Source organism: Ursus maritimus, unplaced genomic scaffold (assembly GCF_017311325.1).
Source record: "Ursus maritimus isolate PB19 unplaced genomic scaffold, ASM1731132v1 scaffold_5, whole genome shotgun sequence".
Lineage (NCBI taxonomy): Eukaryota > Metazoa > Chordata > Mammalia > Carnivora > Ursidae > Ursus > Ursus maritimus.
The window spans coordinates 45,699,832-45,720,039 of NW_024426663.1; the positions used below are offsets into that span (position 1 = coordinate 45,699,832).

General features: G+C 40.9%; 1 protein-coding gene and 1 pseudogene across 1 annotated transcript in view; one reads left to right on the forward strand and one right to left on the reverse strand.

Moving 5' to 3' along the window:
• ANKRD55 (ankyrin repeat domain 55) overlaps positions 1-20,208 on the forward strand; it is a 286,535-nt gene that overhangs the window by 3,406 nt on the left and 262,921 nt on the right. The window contains exons 2-3 of the mRNA XM_008691404.2: positions 9,436-9,548; positions 11,419-11,466. The gene's annotated coding sequence lies outside the window, so the exon portion shown is untranslated. The remainder of the gene's footprint in view (positions 1-9,435; positions 9,549-11,418; positions 11,467-20,208) is intronic.
• Positions 15,324-15,424, reverse strand: LOC121100839 (annotated as a pseudogene).

Sequence of the window (20,208 nt, forward strand, 5' to 3'; positions counted from 1 at the left end):
ACATTCATAAAGTAATTGGCATGTTCAGACACAGAGCTAAAAACATTGGACAGGCATTTTCTCATTTGTCTGGAAATATGATCAATTAGGTCCATGTAGAAACCCCATTGTATAGAAGCAACTGAGACCAGGACATGATATGAGTGCTCAAGGTCACCCAGTGCCTAAGAGGTAAAGTCACTATTTGATTCAGCTGTTCTCCTCCAAGGTGTGCCTTCTCAGGGAAGCCAGCGCTGCCTCCAGAAACATGGCTGCAGCACCATGTGTAATCATGGTTCGCTACAAAGTATTGGAAAAATGGCCTCTACTATTACGCAGAGTCGCTTTTGTTTTCACAAAATACACTGGAACTGGCATCTCCAGAAGGGAATTTTTTTTTCCTCTCCCCTCACTAGTAGGGTCAGGTTTATTTGCTTCAACAACTTATGGATGCCAGTGCTACAAATGGCTCCCATGTGAGCAGAGTAAATCGCTAAAATGTGGGCTAAACACAGGGTGGTTTGCCATGGCTTCCTGTAGGAGATTTTGTGGGTATGTTTATGCCTCCCAGGTAAGGGGTGAATTCTGCCTCCAGGGAAGATCGGTATTCCTATGTCCCTATTCCTTAGTGGTCAGTTTTAGACTTTTAATGTCGCAAGTACTGGAAGCCAGACTTTTGAGGCTCATTCCCAGAAACCCCTTTAGGCTGGTTGGTATTAGTGGCTCCTTGTAATGAAGACCACTTGGGTTTAAAGTTTTAGGGAATTTTCCGTTGTGTTACACACTTACACACAATAATACCATTAGTAGAGAAATGCTGGAGGGTAGCAGTTTAGAGCCAGGATTGGGCAGGGGGTGGGACAAAGCTGATGAAGAGGCCAGGATAAGGTCGAGGAGCATTTGAGTGAGTGCTAGAAATAGAATTCAGGTTTAGTACTTCCCCTCTGCAAGGAACTGCTGCCCTGTAACCTGAAACAGGATTAGCCTGGGGCAAAACAGAGCAAAATTGACATTTTCTTGAGGGAGGTTTTTGGGGGGTTTTTTTTGTTTTGTTTTTTTTACTTTTGTTTTTTTCTCTGCTGGAATCTAGAGACAGACTCCTTGGCTGGGTGCTAAGTGTTGTCAATGGGGAGAGGCCATTGACCTCTATGTAAGCCAAATTCGGTTCCTTCCACCCTGAAATAGTTCCTTGCTCTGACCTTGACCTGAATGTTTAACAAAGCTGTGAAATGGAGGGTAAGACTAGAAAACACCAGTGAACAGAGAAAGAAAAGAATCATTCATTGCTACACTGTGAAGAACTCAGGTGTCTGATTACCAGGCTCTCCATTGTTGCTTGGGCCACGACACATGGAAGGAGCAATCTTGGTTGGACTTTTTAAAAAAGAATATTGTTATTATTTGAGTAGAAAACATAAATAATCATTCTGATGGAATCTGATAATGTTCTTCATCCTATAGTGCTGGTGAATATTAATCTCTAGTTGTTGAGTGGAAAATGTCAGATTTAGAGAGATCAGAAACATAGTAAGTTGTTTAAATAAAACACCTATATGTATGAAAACAATTGTTTTAGAAACAGTATGACACCTTACTACTACCTGTCTTGGAATGGTTAGGCCACCAAGGAAAGTGTAGTGTGCATCTGTGTTCCTTTACTCATTCATTGTCGGGCAGTTTATAGCCATGGTGCTCTCTGTGCACAGAAGACACCAGCTCATCTGTCCTCAGAAAGCTTATGATGTCCAGGAAAGACAAAAAAGCACATGAACTTGAGACTCAGACATGTCAGAGGCTGCACGAAGGACTGATGGGGCTGGAAGCATAGGGAAGCCTCTCCCTGAGCTTCTTTGCTTTGGGGGAAGAGAGCCAACAAGGGTAAGGTTTGTGCTCAGTACTTGGGGGTTGCTGGGGGTGAAGGAGGGAAAAAGAGGTCAAGCCAGTGACTGTTCTCCAGGCTCACCACATAGGGTGGAGATAGTCCTATGGGGAGAGGGCTCTCTAGCTTCTAGGAAATATGGAAGGGAGCCCTGCTCTGCAGGTATGCCCAGGTCGTGGTCAGGCTTTGATCCCGGGAAGAACAGCCTGTCCATCAGGAAGAGTCATAGCCTGGGGAGCTTATCATAGGTGATGGCTCCCAGGACATGGATCTTCGCATTGTGTGTGGGGCCAGGTAGCAGCAGTGGAGGTAGTGGTGATGAGAGGCACCAGAAGAGCCCACCTAAAGGACGTCTAGAGCAGGAGAATGGGGAGCCTGCCTGAGGGACTGCCTGCTGACTCCCTGTTGGGTGTCAGTTGGAGGTGAGCTGAAACATGGGACAAGGAGCGGGTAAGTTCAGATGACTGCAGTGGGGGATAGTTCTATTGTACCCACAGGCTCGTGCAGCCTGGTAAAGGATTATATACAGACTTGAATTCAAGGCAGTGTGAGAGAAACCTGCAGTGATCTTTGCAGAAACTAGATGCGTTAAGGTCCCTTTCAGTTCAAATAGTTTATCATGTTATGAAGCAAGAACTATGGAAAGTCATGGAAGAATTTATTCAAGTGGTGTATCAGACATCGATTCAATTATGGAGCTTTCTACGTCCTCTCCACTTTATGCACATCCTCTGGCCCCACCTGAGGCGGGTTCTAGAGTCATGTATTTTATTACAATTAAAAAACAAAAGAATAAATAATACTCTTTAATTACGATCAGTATACTATAAATTGATCTTAAAATAACCGTGCTATTACAGAACTCTTAAAAAATGTTTACAGTCTTTATGTGGGGAATCGCAAACATAGATCCTATTAGTTTTCTTGAATGTTAATTTATTACTCCGAAGTTATGGAAAGAGTTTTTGAAATTAGTAGCACAACCATGTGAATGTACTTAACACTTATTGAGATGTACAATTAATGGTTATGATGATAAGTTTTATGATATATATATATATATATTACCACAACTCAAAAGAAAGGTTAATAATAATAATAATAATAATAATAATAATAATAAATCTTTGCAGGCTCAGAAGTTTCACAACTATAGGGTCATGGAGAGAAAGAGACACCTACATGTACTTGAGTACTCTGTATTGTTGCTATATGCATTTTAGGAAGCCAGGCATATTTCTTTGTCCCTGCCCTTTATTACATGATATAGCACATGCACAGTTTCCATATTTGTCATAGTAGTTAGAAGGTGCTTTGTTTTCTTTCATCACTGTGGTGGAAGCTGCTGGTGCCCAGTGGTATCCAGGGTCCCCTCTTTTTTGATTTCCCACTCATGGTGCTTCTTGCTCCCTGTGCATCAGGGCAGAAGCAGGGCTGGGAGATGAAACTGGTTCTCATCAAAGTCAGTGTGCCTCACTGAAGACCAGGAACCTTTTCCGCAAGCTCTGTTTGCTTCTCTCCTGGCCAAATGGAGATGATTCCAAAGACTCAGAGGAAGGTGGAATTGTAAAAAGGAATGAGCCTGAATCCCTAAATGACTGCATGGAACTTCACTGCAATCTTGCATGGGACTGTGACAGAAATGAGAATAAACCTGTTGCGTTAAGCCACTGGAATTTTACTCTTGTTAACATCTAGCCTACTCTGAGTAACACAACCATAAAAGGTATTAAAGAGACAGGATAGGATGTATAGTGCTGTACCTGTAAGCTAGGGAAAGGTCAGACAGGCAAGGGAAATGGAAATGACAGGTTTAATGATTCCCAGGTGTAAGTGGTTCATGTTACTCATTAATCATGTGGCAAATATGTTTAAATAAACATAGACAAGCAATTCCTGTTCAACAAATATATCAAGGGAAAGGGGTTTTGTTGAGGCTTGGATCAGAACATTAATGCCTTCCTTTGGGTCCAGCCCAGCAGTTGCAGTAGAAATCAGAAAGACTTCTTAGGGGAGGATGAAAATGCACCTCAAGGGGAGAGAGTCAGGAGCTCCTAGTACAGAGTTCCTCCTTTCCTTAACCTTCCCTTCCCTACCCTTCTCTTCGCTTCACTTTTCTTTTCTCTTTCCTTTTTTAAGATTTATTTATTTATTTTAGAGTGGGGGAAGGGGGGGCTTATGAGGTCTTGAGGTCATCACCTGAGCCAAAAATCAAGAGTCGGTTGCTTAACTGACTGAACCACTCAGGCGTCCCAGAGTTCCTTTCAGATTCTTGTTCCTCCAGGTCTTGGAGAGTTGAGACTTTTTTCTACATTGATGATCAATGCTAACAGCAGACAAAGGAAATTAAGGCACCCTGACCCCTAAGAGTTCCCCAAACGGTATCTATCCATCCTGCTCCTGGCCCCATCCCAGCTTTGGTTCTAAGTTGTTTTCATGACAATGTGTTGATGATTGGATTCTTGCCTATTGAGCCTGGCAGTACAGCCCAAGACAAACCATCACCTTTGCCCCAACTTGAAAGAAAGCCTTCACTTTTGGCCCCAGTATGGATCTTTTGTCAGTTGTACTGTCAACCAGTTTGTCCTTCTTAGAGTAGCATGACTTCTAAGCTTCATACCTGTGGTTCTTGGAGATTAGGAGGGTACATTTTTATGACCCCTTAATGAGTTCATATCCACTTAGAATATAATCCTGATCATGCCCTCCAACGTTCTGCATGATCTGGTCTATGTCCTTTTTACTATCACATCGTGGGCTGCCTTGCCCCCTTCTTTACCACAACTACCTGATTTTTTGGTTCCTGAAAGATGCACGCTCTTTCTCAGGGCCTTTTAACATGCTGTTTCCTGTGCCTAGAAGTGCTCTTCTCCCAGCTCTTGCTATTCTTAGCTCTTCTCTTCCTTAGATGTCATCTTTGAGGCCTCCTCCATAGAGAGGCCTACTCTGACCCACCCACCTAAGCAGATAATCTCTTGTGCCTGCCTCAGACCCTCTCAGCCCACGTCTTATTCCAGCCATTGTGATGGCAACAGTCTTGTTCAGGTGTCACCTAATAGCTTCAGCTGCACTTGGCTTCTCTCAGGTTCTGCTCCAGGGTTCCAGAGACTCCAGGACTTTTTCTGATGCTGCAGCAGGACCTTCACATGTGCAGCTGGGGAATGGGTGGGAATTGACAAACCATGGCCAATAGAAGCTGATGGGCCAGTACTTTTCTGTCCCTTGGGTGGACAGTTTTGAGGAGCATTCTACACAGTTCCTTAGTGTCCCAACAGGATCAACCGCATAGACCCCAGGAGTGACCAACTTGAAACTTTACCCTAGTTTCAGCTTTTCTTCCTTCCTTCTTTTCCTTTCCCTAGTCCCCATTTCTCTTCTCTGGGGTCACTTCCCAAAATAAACTACCTGCATGCAATTCCTGGCCAAGCTTTCCATGGAGAACTTAGGTGAAGAGAGTCCTCTTCATTATTTAATATCTTAGGGTCTTCATTTTTTTTCATAGCATTTATCACAACATATTAGTTTTATTTATTTCTATAATTATTCTTTGTTTTATGCAAGCTTAATTCTATATATTTAGAATGTAAACTCCAAAGGGCAGGAACCTGGTCATTTTCAACTGTTTGTATCCTCAGCAACTAGTGTGAAATGCTTGGCACAGACACACCATCACTAAATATATATGAATGAACACATCTCAAAAATGCTACATTTAAGAATATTCTAGGCATTGAGAGGCAGTATAACACACTGGTTAGGAGCATACAATCCAGAGTGACTTTCTTGGATTGCTTCTTGACTCTGCCACGTAAGTACCTCAGTGGCCTCAAGCCAGTACCAAACCAGGCTGGACATCCCAGTTTGTACAATGGGACTAATAATGGTACCTAGCACATGGGAGTGTTATGATTTCTTTCTTTTTTTAATTTTCCCCTTTTTAGAGTCATTGAATAAAATTTAGACTTGCATAGATATAGGATCCATTTTATATCTTCCAATTCTGTCAGTCCTTTAGCTTTATTTCCCAAATATGCCTGAATTGAATAGTATCAAGCTAATGACCCAAAGCTGAGAATCAGAGGATTTAGGGGTGTGGTAGTGTAAACATTACATATCTTTGGTTCCCCCTAAGAAGTGCTTTAAAACATACTTAGATTAATCAAAAGTAGACAAAGACCAGTGCTAATGTGCAACATGTAGTTTGTCTTTTGCAGGGCCTACTTCCATGTGATTATATTTTAAAGTTGTAAGCTAGAACCACTACTGAAAGATAATCATGATCATATTTTCCTAAATGTTTTGTGGAATTATAGTAACTTTTAAAGCAGTGATTAAATGTTACATTGAGAAATGCTGCTGGGGTGATGGTTGGATGTCCTTAGCTATGAACATGTACCTTGGACTATCCACTCTCCTGCCCTCTTGGGGCAGGGGCAAGTCCCTTCTTTTCCAAATAGAAAAAAAGAACTGTCCCATCAATATTGGCATTGTGTGGGTCACTCTGATAAGACAATTTGTGCCTACCTAGGGGCTGGAGATGTCAGTGCCTTGGTTCTGGCAAGCTCCTCTCCTACAGTCACTCTAGAGAAAGGGCAAAACCCAGAAAGCTTGAGTTATAAGCCTCTGTTTAGGTAACTTTTGAGGAAACTTTCTAAATTCTTTCAACTTGTGGGAGAAAGATGACATAGATGGTGGGTTTTAGTGCTGAAAGCTTCAATCCGAGACAAAGAATCTGTATGTCAACACATGGGAGAGAGGCAGGTATATGGATGCCTAGATGTTGCTCTTGGGCTGTGGGAGGGCGGCAGCGCTGGACTGCTCCTGTCATTGTTACTTCAGCCTCCCCATTTGCAAAGAGCATGCCCCACTCCTCTCCTGACTTCCCTTTTAACTTCCTCTTCTTACTGATCCCAGCCTGCAAGGACCAAGACAGGTGGCCAGGCACTGTGGGTCAGAGTCGGGTAAGACAGGTGGCAGGGCAGCACGACTAGGAAATACGAGGGTGGTGGAGAGAGAGGGATTGTGTCTCAAGACTTTCCCTCTCATGTGGTGTTGCAGTGCACTGTCATGAAGTAAGAGCAGTAGAATAGGGAGACCAGAAGGTACTGTGGAATGTTGAAGAAAGGAGATCTGGGCCCTGATTCTGCTGCTAGCTAGTGTGTGATCTTCTTTTTCAGACTGTTTCCTAGAGATTGGACAGATGGCTTTCTAACTTGGGCAGTTGGTGATTCTCTGTCAGCAGATTTTTAGCCCTTCACTTTGGTCTGGTTCTGCCCGCATCTCACTCTCAGAAGGTCCTTGACCCTACAAAAGTCAGCAGGGAAGCTTATGTGGTGGCTTTTGCAACAGGAATCTGATTTTAGATGCTATTATTTTTCAAGCGCATTAAACTAATATTTTTAGTCTGTTCTTTAGTTGTTTATTTAACCTAGAAGAATATGCTATGGAGTTGCACGTAGCCTGAGATGTGATGTGTGGTATGGATGGCTGAGCTCCATAAAAATGATAAGATCTCCTGAAATTATATATGTGTGTACATACACATATATGTGTGTTTTTGTATATGTATACACATATACGTGTGTGTGAGAGAGAGAGAGAGATTAGGTTTAAATAACATACCAGTTTTTCAAAAGTTCTTCATGCTCTTCCATGTGATTTCAACACAATTTTGTTATATTCTCTTTATCTCCATTATTTTCTTGCTGCTCAAAGCAGAATTTTAAGAACACCTCAAGGTGTTTTTAAATTAAGCCAGTAAACAGCTTTAGTCGACACCTCTAGCGTGTCACAGTGACACAAGCCAACACAAACAGGGAGTGGGAGGTTTGCTGACAGCTCTGGGCGCTGAGACTTCAGGACTGGTTTGGTGAGGCAGACTCAAAATCAAGCAGTGACTCGTGGAGGAGCCAATGAGGACTCAATCATGTTGTCTCTTGTAACAGCTCCCTGTACAAGGAAAGGAAATTCTAGAAGAGCCTGAGCCCTTCTTTTAGTAAAAGCAAGAGAAGAAACATGCACAACTGGGGCGGGAATGCAGGTACACAGATGCTGACTCAGCACCTCCTATATAAGGTCTTAGTGTTGTGGCAGGGCTGGTTCCGCATATCTTCTTTTGTGTTTGCTGTCTGGAGCTGTAACTAAAGCTCCAACGTTATCCTCTGTGTTAACTAGGATATGGATTGGGCCACTGTAATGACAAGATCCCCAAATACAGTGGCTTAAATAAGAGAAGAGTGTTTCTTTCTTACATGGAAGCTCAGGTATCCTGTTTGGAGTTGGCTGGTACCTTATTATGTTGGGGACCTGCTCATGTAAAGTGCCTTGCTCCCTTAAATGTTCTTCACTTATCCTGTTTAAAAATGAAGCTGTTCCATAGCCATACAGTAAATCTTAAACATCTAAGAGAGTTTATAGAAAAACAAAGGAAGTAGAGAAGACAAGCAGGCATCACAGTGGGTGTTGGTAGTATGGTATAGAGGTTATATGGAGCCTTATCATATGATTTATAATTTTTACCTGTACCACTTGCTAGCCTGTGAGCTTGGGCGGGTTACTTAACCTCTCTGTGCCTAATTTATAAAAAGATGGTAATAGTACCTACCTTGTTGTCTTGCTGTAGGCTTACATGTATGAATGAGTTAATACATGCAAAGTGTTTAGAACAATATACCTAGACCATAATTATAACCCAATGGCAGACACTGTTGATGCGTTACCCTTATCTGTTGGTACTCACCATTTTGTAAACTCCAGATGGTTTTATACTCTAAGAATTTGTGACTGTCTACCTCCAGGCTTCCTCTCACCTCTGAGGGTGTGTTCTGCTACATGCAAGGTAGACCCTAAATGCTGAGAAGTTACAAGATAGCAAGTAGCCCGCAACCAGGAGGTTCCTTGGGTGAGACAACTCTGAGGTGTTTTCCAATACCCCCCAGAGGTCCCAGGACAACTGAGTCCTGATTCCTCACATTAGCTACCTGCTCATTGGCATATTCTGTATTGCTTCCTTGCTTTCCATGGTTCATTTTCCCACTCTTCTGATCTTCCCGGCATTACCACCCAAATTAACTACCTGTATTCAGGATCAGCCTCTGGGAAACCCCAACTAAGACACTTTCCCGTTACTACATACTTTTGTCCAACTGCAATGGTCTTAGGATGATCCTGGCAACCCTAACACTTCCCTTTTCATACACCTCCATCTCCTGGTGTCCCTTTTCTTACTTTAACAATTATATCTGCACCATGATGAGACAAAGGCAGACTCCTCTGCCCCTCAACCACTGTCTTCCCCTTGCCCCACACTGACATTATGTAGAGTGCTATGAAAACCAGGATACAAAGGAAATGGAATGTTGTGGCAAAGAATATTCAATATCTTTGGGACTAGTTGCCCTGCCTAACTTCCTTCAGGCTTGTTCTCATTTCTCTTGAGGTCTGCACATATGGCATGTTGCTTAGATTTGTGCCTGGTTATGAATGCACATTTAATCTGAGACATGGGGGTGGACCCAGGTACACAGCTCTACATCCTGTTGTGATGGATAAGCATTCTCTTTCCATTTCCTCACTAGGGCAGGAAGAGGATGGAAGTATTTTTCATGAAGACAGGAAATATCTTCACTATGCTTTGTGAGCTAGATGAAATTATCCTAGAAAAGCAGGTCCATTGGAGTGAGGAGAGAAGGTATGTGGGCTGGGTTTTCAACTGACAGATTAAACAATAGTGCTCTCTGTGGCCACACCCTGCTATTTTACATGTTGTTGGGGGGTGTGAAAACTGGCAAGATAACATCAATGTTGCCTTTTTTTTAAAAAAAAAAGATTTTATTTATTTATTCGACTGAGATAGAGACAGCCAGTGAGAGAGGGAACACAAGCAGGGGGAGTGGGAGAGGAAGAAGCAGGCTCATAGCAGAAGAGCCTGATGTGGGGCTTGATCCCAGAATGCCGGGATCACGCCCTGAGCCAAAGGCAGACGCTTAACCGCTGTGCCACCCAGGCGCCCCCAATGTTGCCTTTTTAAAAAAATGTGCTATCATTTCACTGGTACATTTATGTGAGACCCAGTTCCAAGAAGCCCAAAAATAATACAGGTAATCCTCATTTTGCAGGATTCCAGTATGTGTGAATTTCAGTCACTACAGTTCAGTTAGTTTAGTAAAATAAAAGCAGCACCCTCCAACAACACAGTTAAAATTTCAGTTACCATGGCATGTGAACTTAGCTGCTAACTTGTCAGTATACAAATCACTTCTTAAATATGTGTATTATGATTAGTTATTTACAATCATGTCCCTTCTTTCATACTCAGTTGGTGATTGGTCACTGTGCATCTGTTATTCAGTTTACCACAGAGAGCAAAGTATGTAGTTGTGTTGCCACCTTGTCTTTAGTGATAATCCGTGTGACAATTTGCAGGATAATCAGTGGAATGAATTGGCTAACAAAAATGGAAGAGAAAAAAGAAACAAAAAGTGATAACGTAGGAAGTAAAATTCAAATTGAACATAAACGGAGTTTAGGAAATATAACTGAGCCTGGGAATCTTGACATTGGAGCCATTTTAAAGATTCAAGATAAGCAACCAAAGGAACTTAGCGAAGGTGAACTTATCACCATAAATGAGGAAAATTACAAAAAATTAAAGATGTCCCAGAGGACAGGATGCAAGCAAAAAAAAATCGCATTAGAGGGACACATGGATATTTCACGACATTGAAAGTGCAAAGCATAACATGGTGAAGCTGACCCAAGTTTAGAAAGGAGACTGACAGTTTACCAAGGCGTGGAAAAGGTACCTGCCCTGTATTCTAAGTTATATGACAAGAAGGCAGACACTACTCTAATTACCCTAGATAAATTTTTACAAAGAAATAAAATACTTTAATTCTCAATATTTCCAATCAGTGTGCTAAATATTTTGCTATTTTCTTCATTTCCCTATACATTTATAACTGACAGTGACAGTGTTATTAATATTTTGACAAAAATTTCTAAAGGTCATGGACCAATTGTAATTTTTGCCTGGTGATTATTAAGATCATTTTGCACAGTTTCAGCCTGCACGTCATTTTTACAATACTGCACAACAATACAAGGACTGCCTGTACTTGGGGTTTTATCTTATTTATTAGGAATGTGAAAACCATGTGGGCTTTGGATCCTGTGTGCCTGGGTTTACAGCCTTACTCTAACACTGAACTGCTTGCTGTCCGCTGCTGGTCAAATACACCAAACTATCTGAGATTTAGTGTTTTTATTTGAAAAACAGAAATAATTATATTTCCACATAAAGTTCTTGAGGCCAGAAATGAGAAGGCCTCTGGAAATACATCTGACATTTAGGAAACATTCAATAAATAATCTCCATGAAAGTGGAGACCCTGTGTCTTTTCTTCATTGTAGTTTCCCTGGCATTTAGAACAAAGTCTGACATGGAGTAGTTGCTCAATAAATATTTGGTGCATAAAAGATTGAAGAGTCATGTTTAGTATTCAAAACATCTTAGTGACTTGGTTGTCTTCTTGTTTTCTTACTTTCTGGATGCTGTACAGCCTCAGAGAGTTGAAGAAATCATGGGACCCAGTTCTACTGAGAACCGAGTAAGTTCATTGTTACCTATAATATTGTCCTCTTTTAGTCATTTCTCCCTTGTTTGTCCCTGCCCATTTGGCTGAGGTGGCACTCAGCAAGGTTAACATTTTTCATATAAATAAGGAACTCATACAAATCTGTAGGAAAAACATTAAGACTTAAAAAATGGGAAAAGAAAAGAACAATTAATTTGCAAATCAACTTAAGAAATATTTGGAAAAATTAAACCGCACTGGTAATCAAAGAAATGTAAATCAAAACCAGAAAGTTGTTCTCTTTGTGGTCCCGTTTTCACAGATTTCCAGAGTGATGGAGGCAGAAAGTAGTAGGAATGAGGTGAGCAGACCCTCTTCTCGACTTCTTTTTGCTTGTGAGCATTGCTATAATCCTTTCAGAAAGCAATTAGAACACAAGGATCATTGGCCATTGACTTAGTAATTCTACTTCTGGAAATTGATCCTGAGAAATCAGTGCAGATGAAGCTTTAGCATGAAGATTTTAATCACAGTGTTATTGGTGGGAGTAGAGATGGGAAACTATATGTATGTCTGACAATGGGAATTGTTTAGGTGGAAGAGGGTATATGCACTTTCTGTTCTGCAGTGTATGTCTATAAAGAGTTTGTGTATAAACAGTATATGTCCATAAATGTAATAGAACATTATATATAAAATATATTTTTAATTACATGTAAAATCCAAATAACTGATGCCTTAATGCCTCCTTTGAAAGAAAATACTCCAAATGCATATAATTATCACTTATGGCATGTTGCTCTACCATATTCCAGGAGCTTTGAATATTTTGTCTCTAATTCTCATAACAGTCCTGCATGGTAGATACTGTTACGCCTTTTACATTTTACACACATCATTTTACAGATGATAAAACGAGACTGAGAGAGCCAACTAGCTTTTCTGAAGCCCCAGCTAGTTATGTCCATCTACCCAACAGTAAAACCTGCACTTTTCTGCCAAACAGGCTCTTTTCCTTGGTTGGAAGTTTGTTCTGTTCTGTTTTGTTTTTTAATTATGAGAACAATTTTCTAAGTTTTTCTGTTTTTCTGTTTATTTAGAAGCATAGATGATTTTAATAATGATCATAAACCTGGTTAAAAGAAAATAATGCAAACTTTATAAATGGTTTATTCACTCTGAGCCTCCATTGCTATCAAATAAATAACCCCTATCCCTGCTCGCTTGATAGGGCTCTATATTGAAATTTATGTGAGGTAGCAGACAACCTGTATCAAATATTTTGAAGTTATAAAAGTCAAGATGCTCGAGTTTTAAGTGCTCTTATCCTAACTTCTTAAATAAAAATTTTTATTTACTTTAGTTATTTATTAACTATCATTATTACTTTAAATCTTATAAGAGCTAAAAACCTTCAATAAAATGCGTGCTTTCTCAGTCACAGATTTTAGTATCTGTCTCAGTTAAGAAATGGGGCGGGAGGGCTGTCCTTGTTTTGGATGGTTGATATGGAAAATGTAGCACACGTCCAGCATTCTTTGGGAAAGGAAGTAGAAGGTTTCCCTATCAGATGTTTTGGAAAGAAGGTAACTGTGGAATAGGCTGGAAGTGCCAACCAGGAGTTTTCCAAAAGCACTTTCATTGATTCTTGTTGAATATTCATGGACTTGAAACTTTCTGCCTCTGATTGTCCATTCTCTGAGTCTGGCACATTGCAGCCAATGGTTTTCTGGTTGTTTTCCCGAGGATTTGGTCGTGGTGTTTTTGCTGCACTCTGCATTGAGTGAGTGAGTGAGTGAGTGAGTGTTGTGTGTGTGTATGTTTAGAGCACAGTCAGATCCTGGGCATTTATAGAGCCTTGCCTTCAGGGGCTGTTTACTCTGGACTTTCTCCAGGATCCAGACTCCTTCTAGATGATTCCTTCTGACAAAAGGACAAGGCTTGGCTCATCCTCAAAGATTATTCAGATTATGCACCTTGCCAGTTTATTTGCGTTTTGCCCCAGAGGGCATCCTGCAAGCCCCCAGAAGAACTTAGAAGATGTGAACATTTTGCTCTTTCTGCACCAAAGAGAGTCTCCTGAGCAGCTTCTAAGGAAGCAAGTAGAAATGTTTGGCTGGGGCAGCTACAGCTTGACCTTCCCACAAAGTTCAAAAGGTTATTTGGTCAGCAACTCCCTCCTGCAACCTGCTTGTGTGCAGCCACAAATTTAACCACAGGACTGCCTGCCATGCAGATCATTTAAAGGAAGGTGCCTTCAGCGTGCAGTGCATTGTGGGGAACTTGCTGAAAAGAAGTGATCTTTTTCTTCTTTAAGAGAGAGGGAGCAGTGTGGCATGGAGTCAAAACATCAGTTAAATATACAGTTGGCTCCATTTACATGACAGGCTTTGAATCCTGCCTTAGTCACTGAATAGTAGCTTTCTCCCTGAAGGGGAGTGCAACCATAAAGCGGGATGCTTCAGGCTGGCCTACTGGAGACTGCCCAGGACCTTCTCTCTCAGCTGTAATAACATTCACTGTGATGTACATCCCAACAACATCATTCAGCCCTGGAGGAAGTTTAGTTTGGCTGATTTACACTTAAAAAAGGGAAAGAAAAGCTTTTTTCCTTGTTTTTCTTCTAGATTAGGCTGCAGTTTTGAATTAGTTGTTGTAATCACCTGTACTTATTTATATGTGGCAAATGCAGTCTCACGTGTTGATCATCACCGTTGGCCAACTCTGGTAAGATCACAGATGATGTGGGAGATGACTGTAAATTGTTTCCATGAGTGTGTTATTTATTTTATTATTGAACCTTTTCTCTATGTATAGCATTTGATGTTTATGCAGGAATATGGTCAAGTGAGAGGTTTTAAAAATTAATGTAATGAAGACAGTTTTCAGAGAAACTAGAAAAACAATATGCAACAGTAAAAGAATGGATGTATTCAAGAATGGCAAGACTTTGCAGACTTTCTTTGATGGGGCCTGATAGCATAATTTTAAGTTTGTGGGCCATTCGACTCCATCACAACTACTCAGTTTTATTATTGTAGTACAAAAGACGACAGTAGTCTATGAGTGAGACTGTGTTCCAATAAAACTTTATTTACAAAGCTGGGCAGTAGTTTTCGGGCCCATAGTTTGCCAATTTCTTAATTATGGTGTAATCCATTTGATGCATGCATCTGGTATGTTGCTTTCAGCTGAAAGTAAGGAAAAACCCAACTAAAGACAGCCTAAAAAATCACATTAATCTCATGTAAGAAGATTATCTAGAGTAAGAAGAAATCTCATGATAGGAAAGTCCCAGGGCTGGTTAATGAAAGCAGTTTGATGATGTCATCAAAGGCCTAAGGTTTTTTCCATCTTTCTACTCTCCCACCTTTGGCTCATTGGCTTGTTCTCAGGCTGACCTGCCTCATAGTCACAAGATGGCTACCACAGTTCTAATGTTATAGGTAGATGCAATAATATCCAGTAGAAAAATTAGACTACCCTCCACCCACATCTCTTTTTCTAAGAGCAAGAAAATCTTTCCAAGAAGAGCCTTCCATTTCATAGACCATGTCTTATTGACAAGAACTGGAGCAGAACGTTTCAAAAAGGATTTAGAGTAGGTCACTTGGTAATATAAAACAATGGAAATTTATTCTGTCACAATTCTGGAGTCCACAAGTCCAAAATCAGTATCACTGGGCTGAGATTAAGGCATTGATAGGGCTGTGCTGCCTCTGGAGATTCTAGAGGGAAATCCATTCCTTGTCTCTTCCACCTTCTGGGGGTTGTTGGCGTTCCTTGGCATGTGGCCACCTCAGTCCAGTCTTCAAATGTCTCTGCTCTATTTTCATATCACCTTCTCCTTTGTGTGCCTGTGTAAATCTCCCTTTGCCTGCCTCTCTCTTTTAAATGTGAAACTTTTCACAAATGTGCTTGTCATTTTTGTGCGGGGCCATGCTATCTTCTCCATAGGATTCCATTTTTGGTGTGTGTGCTGTGGTAGTCCTCTCTCTTAAAAGGTTACTGATAATGGCAGTTAGCGCCACCCAGATAATCCAGCAAGATCCTTAACTTAACTTTCATCTGGAAAGGCCCATTTTCCAAATAAGGTGACATTACAGGTCCAGGGATTAGGACCTGATAGCTCTGGGGTCTATTTTTCAAACTACTACAGTCACCGAGAACTTCGACTGTCAAAGTAAAAAACGTTGCTGCTTTCTGAAAGAAAGCCGTTACGTCAGTTACTGGTAAGAGAGAACTACCTTGACTGTTTTATTAATTAATGAAGATTTACTTACGTCAAATAACAGAGGTGTGGACTGAAAAATATTGGATTCAGCCAGCAGGGACAATCTGGAATAGGACTATTAGACAGGTAAACAGCAGTATCTGCTATAGCATATGTGTTTGGTGATTGTTGTGTTTAGCAAAAACTTACAATGACTTAAGAAAATAATGTGTATAAAATAAGGTAGGAAAAAACTTTTATCTGTAGTGTGGTCACAACACAGCAAAATACTCTTGGGCATAAAGAAGATGAAGAGACAATAGAGATAATACACTAAAAAATCACTATTGGTTGGGGTGCCTGGCTTGCTCAGTTGGAAGAGCATGTGACTCTTGATCTTGGGGTCTTGAGTTCAAGCTCCACGTTGGGTGTAGAGATGACTAAAAAAATAAATAAATAAACTTAAAAAGAAATAAATCTTTAAAAAAATTACTAGAGGTTCTGTGGAGGTGGTGGGAGTATGGAAGACTGATTTTTTTCCTCTCCTTTTTTGTAATTTCTAAAATCTTAATAAAAAGTATATATATTGCTTAAATTAAAATATATTTTAGGAATAAATCAATAGCATTTTGCCATTAGATTATAATACTGGAGTTTTAAAAAATTATTTCCATTTATTTTGTATCATTTCACTTAATTTATCTCTCAGTTTACTGTATCATGAAATTATACAGAATAGCCACAGATTCTGCCCAAATTTACCTGCTTTCAAAGAGACCCAAACCCCACACCTTGTCACTAGTTATCTTTTGAAACACATGTTGTGACATCCACTCTGCTTCTCATCAAAACATTTAATGTCTCTCTATTGCTTTAGAAAATTTTTCCTTCCTTCCTTCCTTCCTTCCTTCCTTCCTTCCTTCCTTCCTTCCTTCCTTCCTTCCTTCCTTCCTCTTTCTTTTTCCCTTCCCTTCCCTTCCCTTCCCTTCCCTTCCCTTCATTTCCCTTCCCTCTCTTGGCTCTCAGAGTTCTCTACAACCTCATCCACATCCTTTTTCAAAGTCCCTGACACCGGATGCCCACTACATTCAGCCATGTGCCTCTTGTACCCATCTTTGCCCATGCCATGCCCTTTCATGCTCTTCCCCAAGTGGGTCTCTAACTCAGGATTCTCACTGTGCTCCCAGATGGAGGGGCAGCATCAGTTTTCACCTGGGAATGTACCAGAATGCAAATCCTCAGGCCCTACCCCACACCTACTAAATCAGAAACTCTGGGGGTGAGCATATTTATCAATGCATGTCTTAACAAGCCTTCTAGGTAATTTTGATGTGTGCTAGAGTTTGAAAGCCCCTGGGCTACCTCTCTTTGTCCTACTTTCTTCATTATTGCATTCTTGTATCTGTGGCAATCATCATTGCTAGAATAACCACTGTATTATTCTTCCTAGAGAATTAATTTGTAAATCAATTATACAAGCATGTATGATGCCAACTGTTAGCCTTCCAAATGAATAACATACCTATATTACCTGTATTCCTATGATTTCCTTGCTGTCTCAGTCATTTTTTCTTTAGGTAAACTGTTCTTGTCCAGTTTTTATGTATTTTATCCATACAAGCGATGAAACTGAGCAATAATGAACACCCCTTCTTAATGATCCTCTGGATCACTTATTCTAAAGTCTCAATGCCTGCTTTGAGCCAAGCATTGTCTATGATTCAAAGCCATTCCTTCAGCTGTGGTCCGTTGAATAGGCCTGTAACACATGACCATCCCTCTGTCTGTTCTTTCTTCCTCGGCTAAACCAAAAATATATGCAGAAGATCATGGCCAATGTGTCTGGAGGCCTAAGAGCTGTCCCCTTTCCAACTTCATTTGTAATTTTATAATCTTGGGCAGATCATCTTTCCTCAGAGCCTTGAATTCATCATTGGTAGAAGTAGAAATGGTAAGGTTTTTTTTCTTTGGCGTACATGGACTCTTATGTGCTGGAATTGATGTGATTCTGCAAAGCTCAATGATGAGGGAGGACTCAGTTCCTATTTTTTTGTCTACTGGCATCTGAAGAAAGTATGTTTTGACCTCCAATCAGCACCCACCCCCATGCCTGGCACATAGTAAGGGCTTAATAAGCAATTGTTGGATAAATGGAAGAAGTAATGGGAAGAACAATGGAAGGATAGAAGGGAGAAATGAAGAGAAAAGAAGGGAAGGAGAAGGGATTGAGAAAGGGCGAATGAAAGGAGGAAGCAGAGGGAGGGAGGTGTGGGGGAGAGCAGTGGAGATGGCCAAGTATAGATCAGACCTACCACCTGATGTGGGGAAGTACTTAAGACAAACAGATAGCGTTGGAATTCTAATACCTATCCTGTGCTAGAGGGGGAGAGAGGAAGAGAGAGAGAGGGAAAGAGGGAGATGCTCTAACAGTAAATTAACTATTCAGTTTGGTTCTTTCCCTAGAGGATATTTTCAGCAGTTCCTCCCAGGTGCAAAGGGCAAGGCCTCTCTGAGAGTCTGAGAAAAGGGCTTTGAGAACTGTAAAGCAGAATGCAAATGGTTATTAACTAAGACACCACAAGCAAGGACAAGTCTCCTGAGCAGGAGACTCTTTTGCCTTTTTTTGTCATTTGAGTTCTCAAAATTGTCCCCAGCTTAGACCAAATTGACCTCAAATGTCTATGATTAAAATTTCCACTCTGAAAATCTGAGCGATTTAGGAATTGTAGGAACTGGACCATCTGGAGATAATTTATAAATAACACTCACATTTCAAATTGCCTGTCTTCCCAAAGAGTCCTCTGTCCTGTCAGTGGGACTGCTGCCAAGGCCAAACTGCTAAATTGGGCTAGTGACACTGAAGTTGCTGGTGGGAGCTTCTTATCTCTGATTCATCGAAGAATTTGGGACGCTTCATTGGAACATTTGTTTTTCCTCATGTAAAATGTAGGCTAAACGTTATTGACTATTTTTAGGTTGGGAAAGGTTTTCAGGACTTTAATGCATGTGATTTACTCAGCTTTTACTTTGCCTATTACTAAAATAATTAAAACTCAAACCAAATACTAAATAGAACCCCAAATATCCTGGATACATATTAAGGTTTGGGGGCATTAAAAAATGACTAAGCACTCTGTTTCTTTTTCATTAAATCCTGTTGGCATGAAAGGGAGCCAATAAAACCATCTCTTTTTCTTCTTTTCTTTCAGGTTAGCACAGCCTTAGCCATTGCAATGTGTTTCTGAAGAGTAGGTCCAGCTGTGTTAAACTATACACTGGTGCTTTATGGGGCCAAGGCAGATTAGACCATGCAGAGTTGACCAGCCTGGGTAATGACCCCTTGTACCTTATGTCTGTGGAGTTGTCATATTGGTATTCTTTCCTTGCCTCTGGTAGCTGGAGCGATTGAAGCCTGTGCCTGTTCATTCCCTGGGGTTATGTTGTGTCTCCGACCTCATTATTGCTCAGGGAGAGGCAGAGTTTAAAAATGATCATGTTCAAAGAGAGCCCTGCAACCTGTGATCTCTGGGATTCCACCAGGTCCCACTTCCCACACCGAAAATATACACATATAGCCCTTCCTTGCTCCTAGCTGGAGGCTCTGAGTTCATACATATGCCTATAGTCGGGCTCTGTGGATTGGAGGTCTTTGCCTTGCTTCTGAAGGATCTAGTAATGGCAATTGACAGAATTGATGAGCTGGTATAGGAGAAGGTCATATTGAACACATTGCATGAGAAACAAGAAATTTATAAAGCAGGACTTTTCTGGAGTTGGGGTGAAAACTATTTTCATTTGGGTAATATATTGCATAACACGCAGAGATATGCTATTTCTAACCTAACGGGTATGGCGTGCAGGTTGAGACAGAACATATACCCATTTCTGAGAACACCGTTTGACAAGAAAAGCATTCAAAAAGCTATTTTCATGATGGGACCCTTTTCTTTTTCTCTCTGGGTTCCACAGAATTGTTCTTTGTGTGGCCTTTATACCTTCTCTTTGTTCCCCTGACATTTTATAGCATTGGTTTTCAAATGGATAAAGTTCCTATGGATGTGTATCAGCATTTCTAGAAGGAAATATATGTATACTTTGGAAAAAAAAGGCTGTTTCATATTATAGTAGAATTTCATAACTTGGGAACCAATATAAGTCTGCTATTCCTGTAACATAAGCAAACAAAGTAAAGTTTGACAAATTCTCTTAGCTGGAGGGGGTCTATATCAGGGAGGGTGCCTTCTGAGGGAGCACGTGATAGGGACAGGGTCTCATCTCCCTAGGAGGGTCATGTCAAGATTTTGCTGGATGGTTGAGCACATAGCATTTTTTTAAAGATTTTATTTATTTATTCGACAGAGATAGAGACAGTCAGCGAGAGAGGGAACACAAGCAGGGGGAGTGGGAGAGGAAGAAGCAGGCTCATAGCGGAGGAGCCTGATGTGGGGCTCGATCCCGTAACGACGGGATCACGCCCTGAGCCGAAGGCAGATGCCTAACCTCTGTGCCACCCAGGCGCCCCAGCATTTTTGTTTTTGAAAGAGGAAAATTATTTTTTTAAA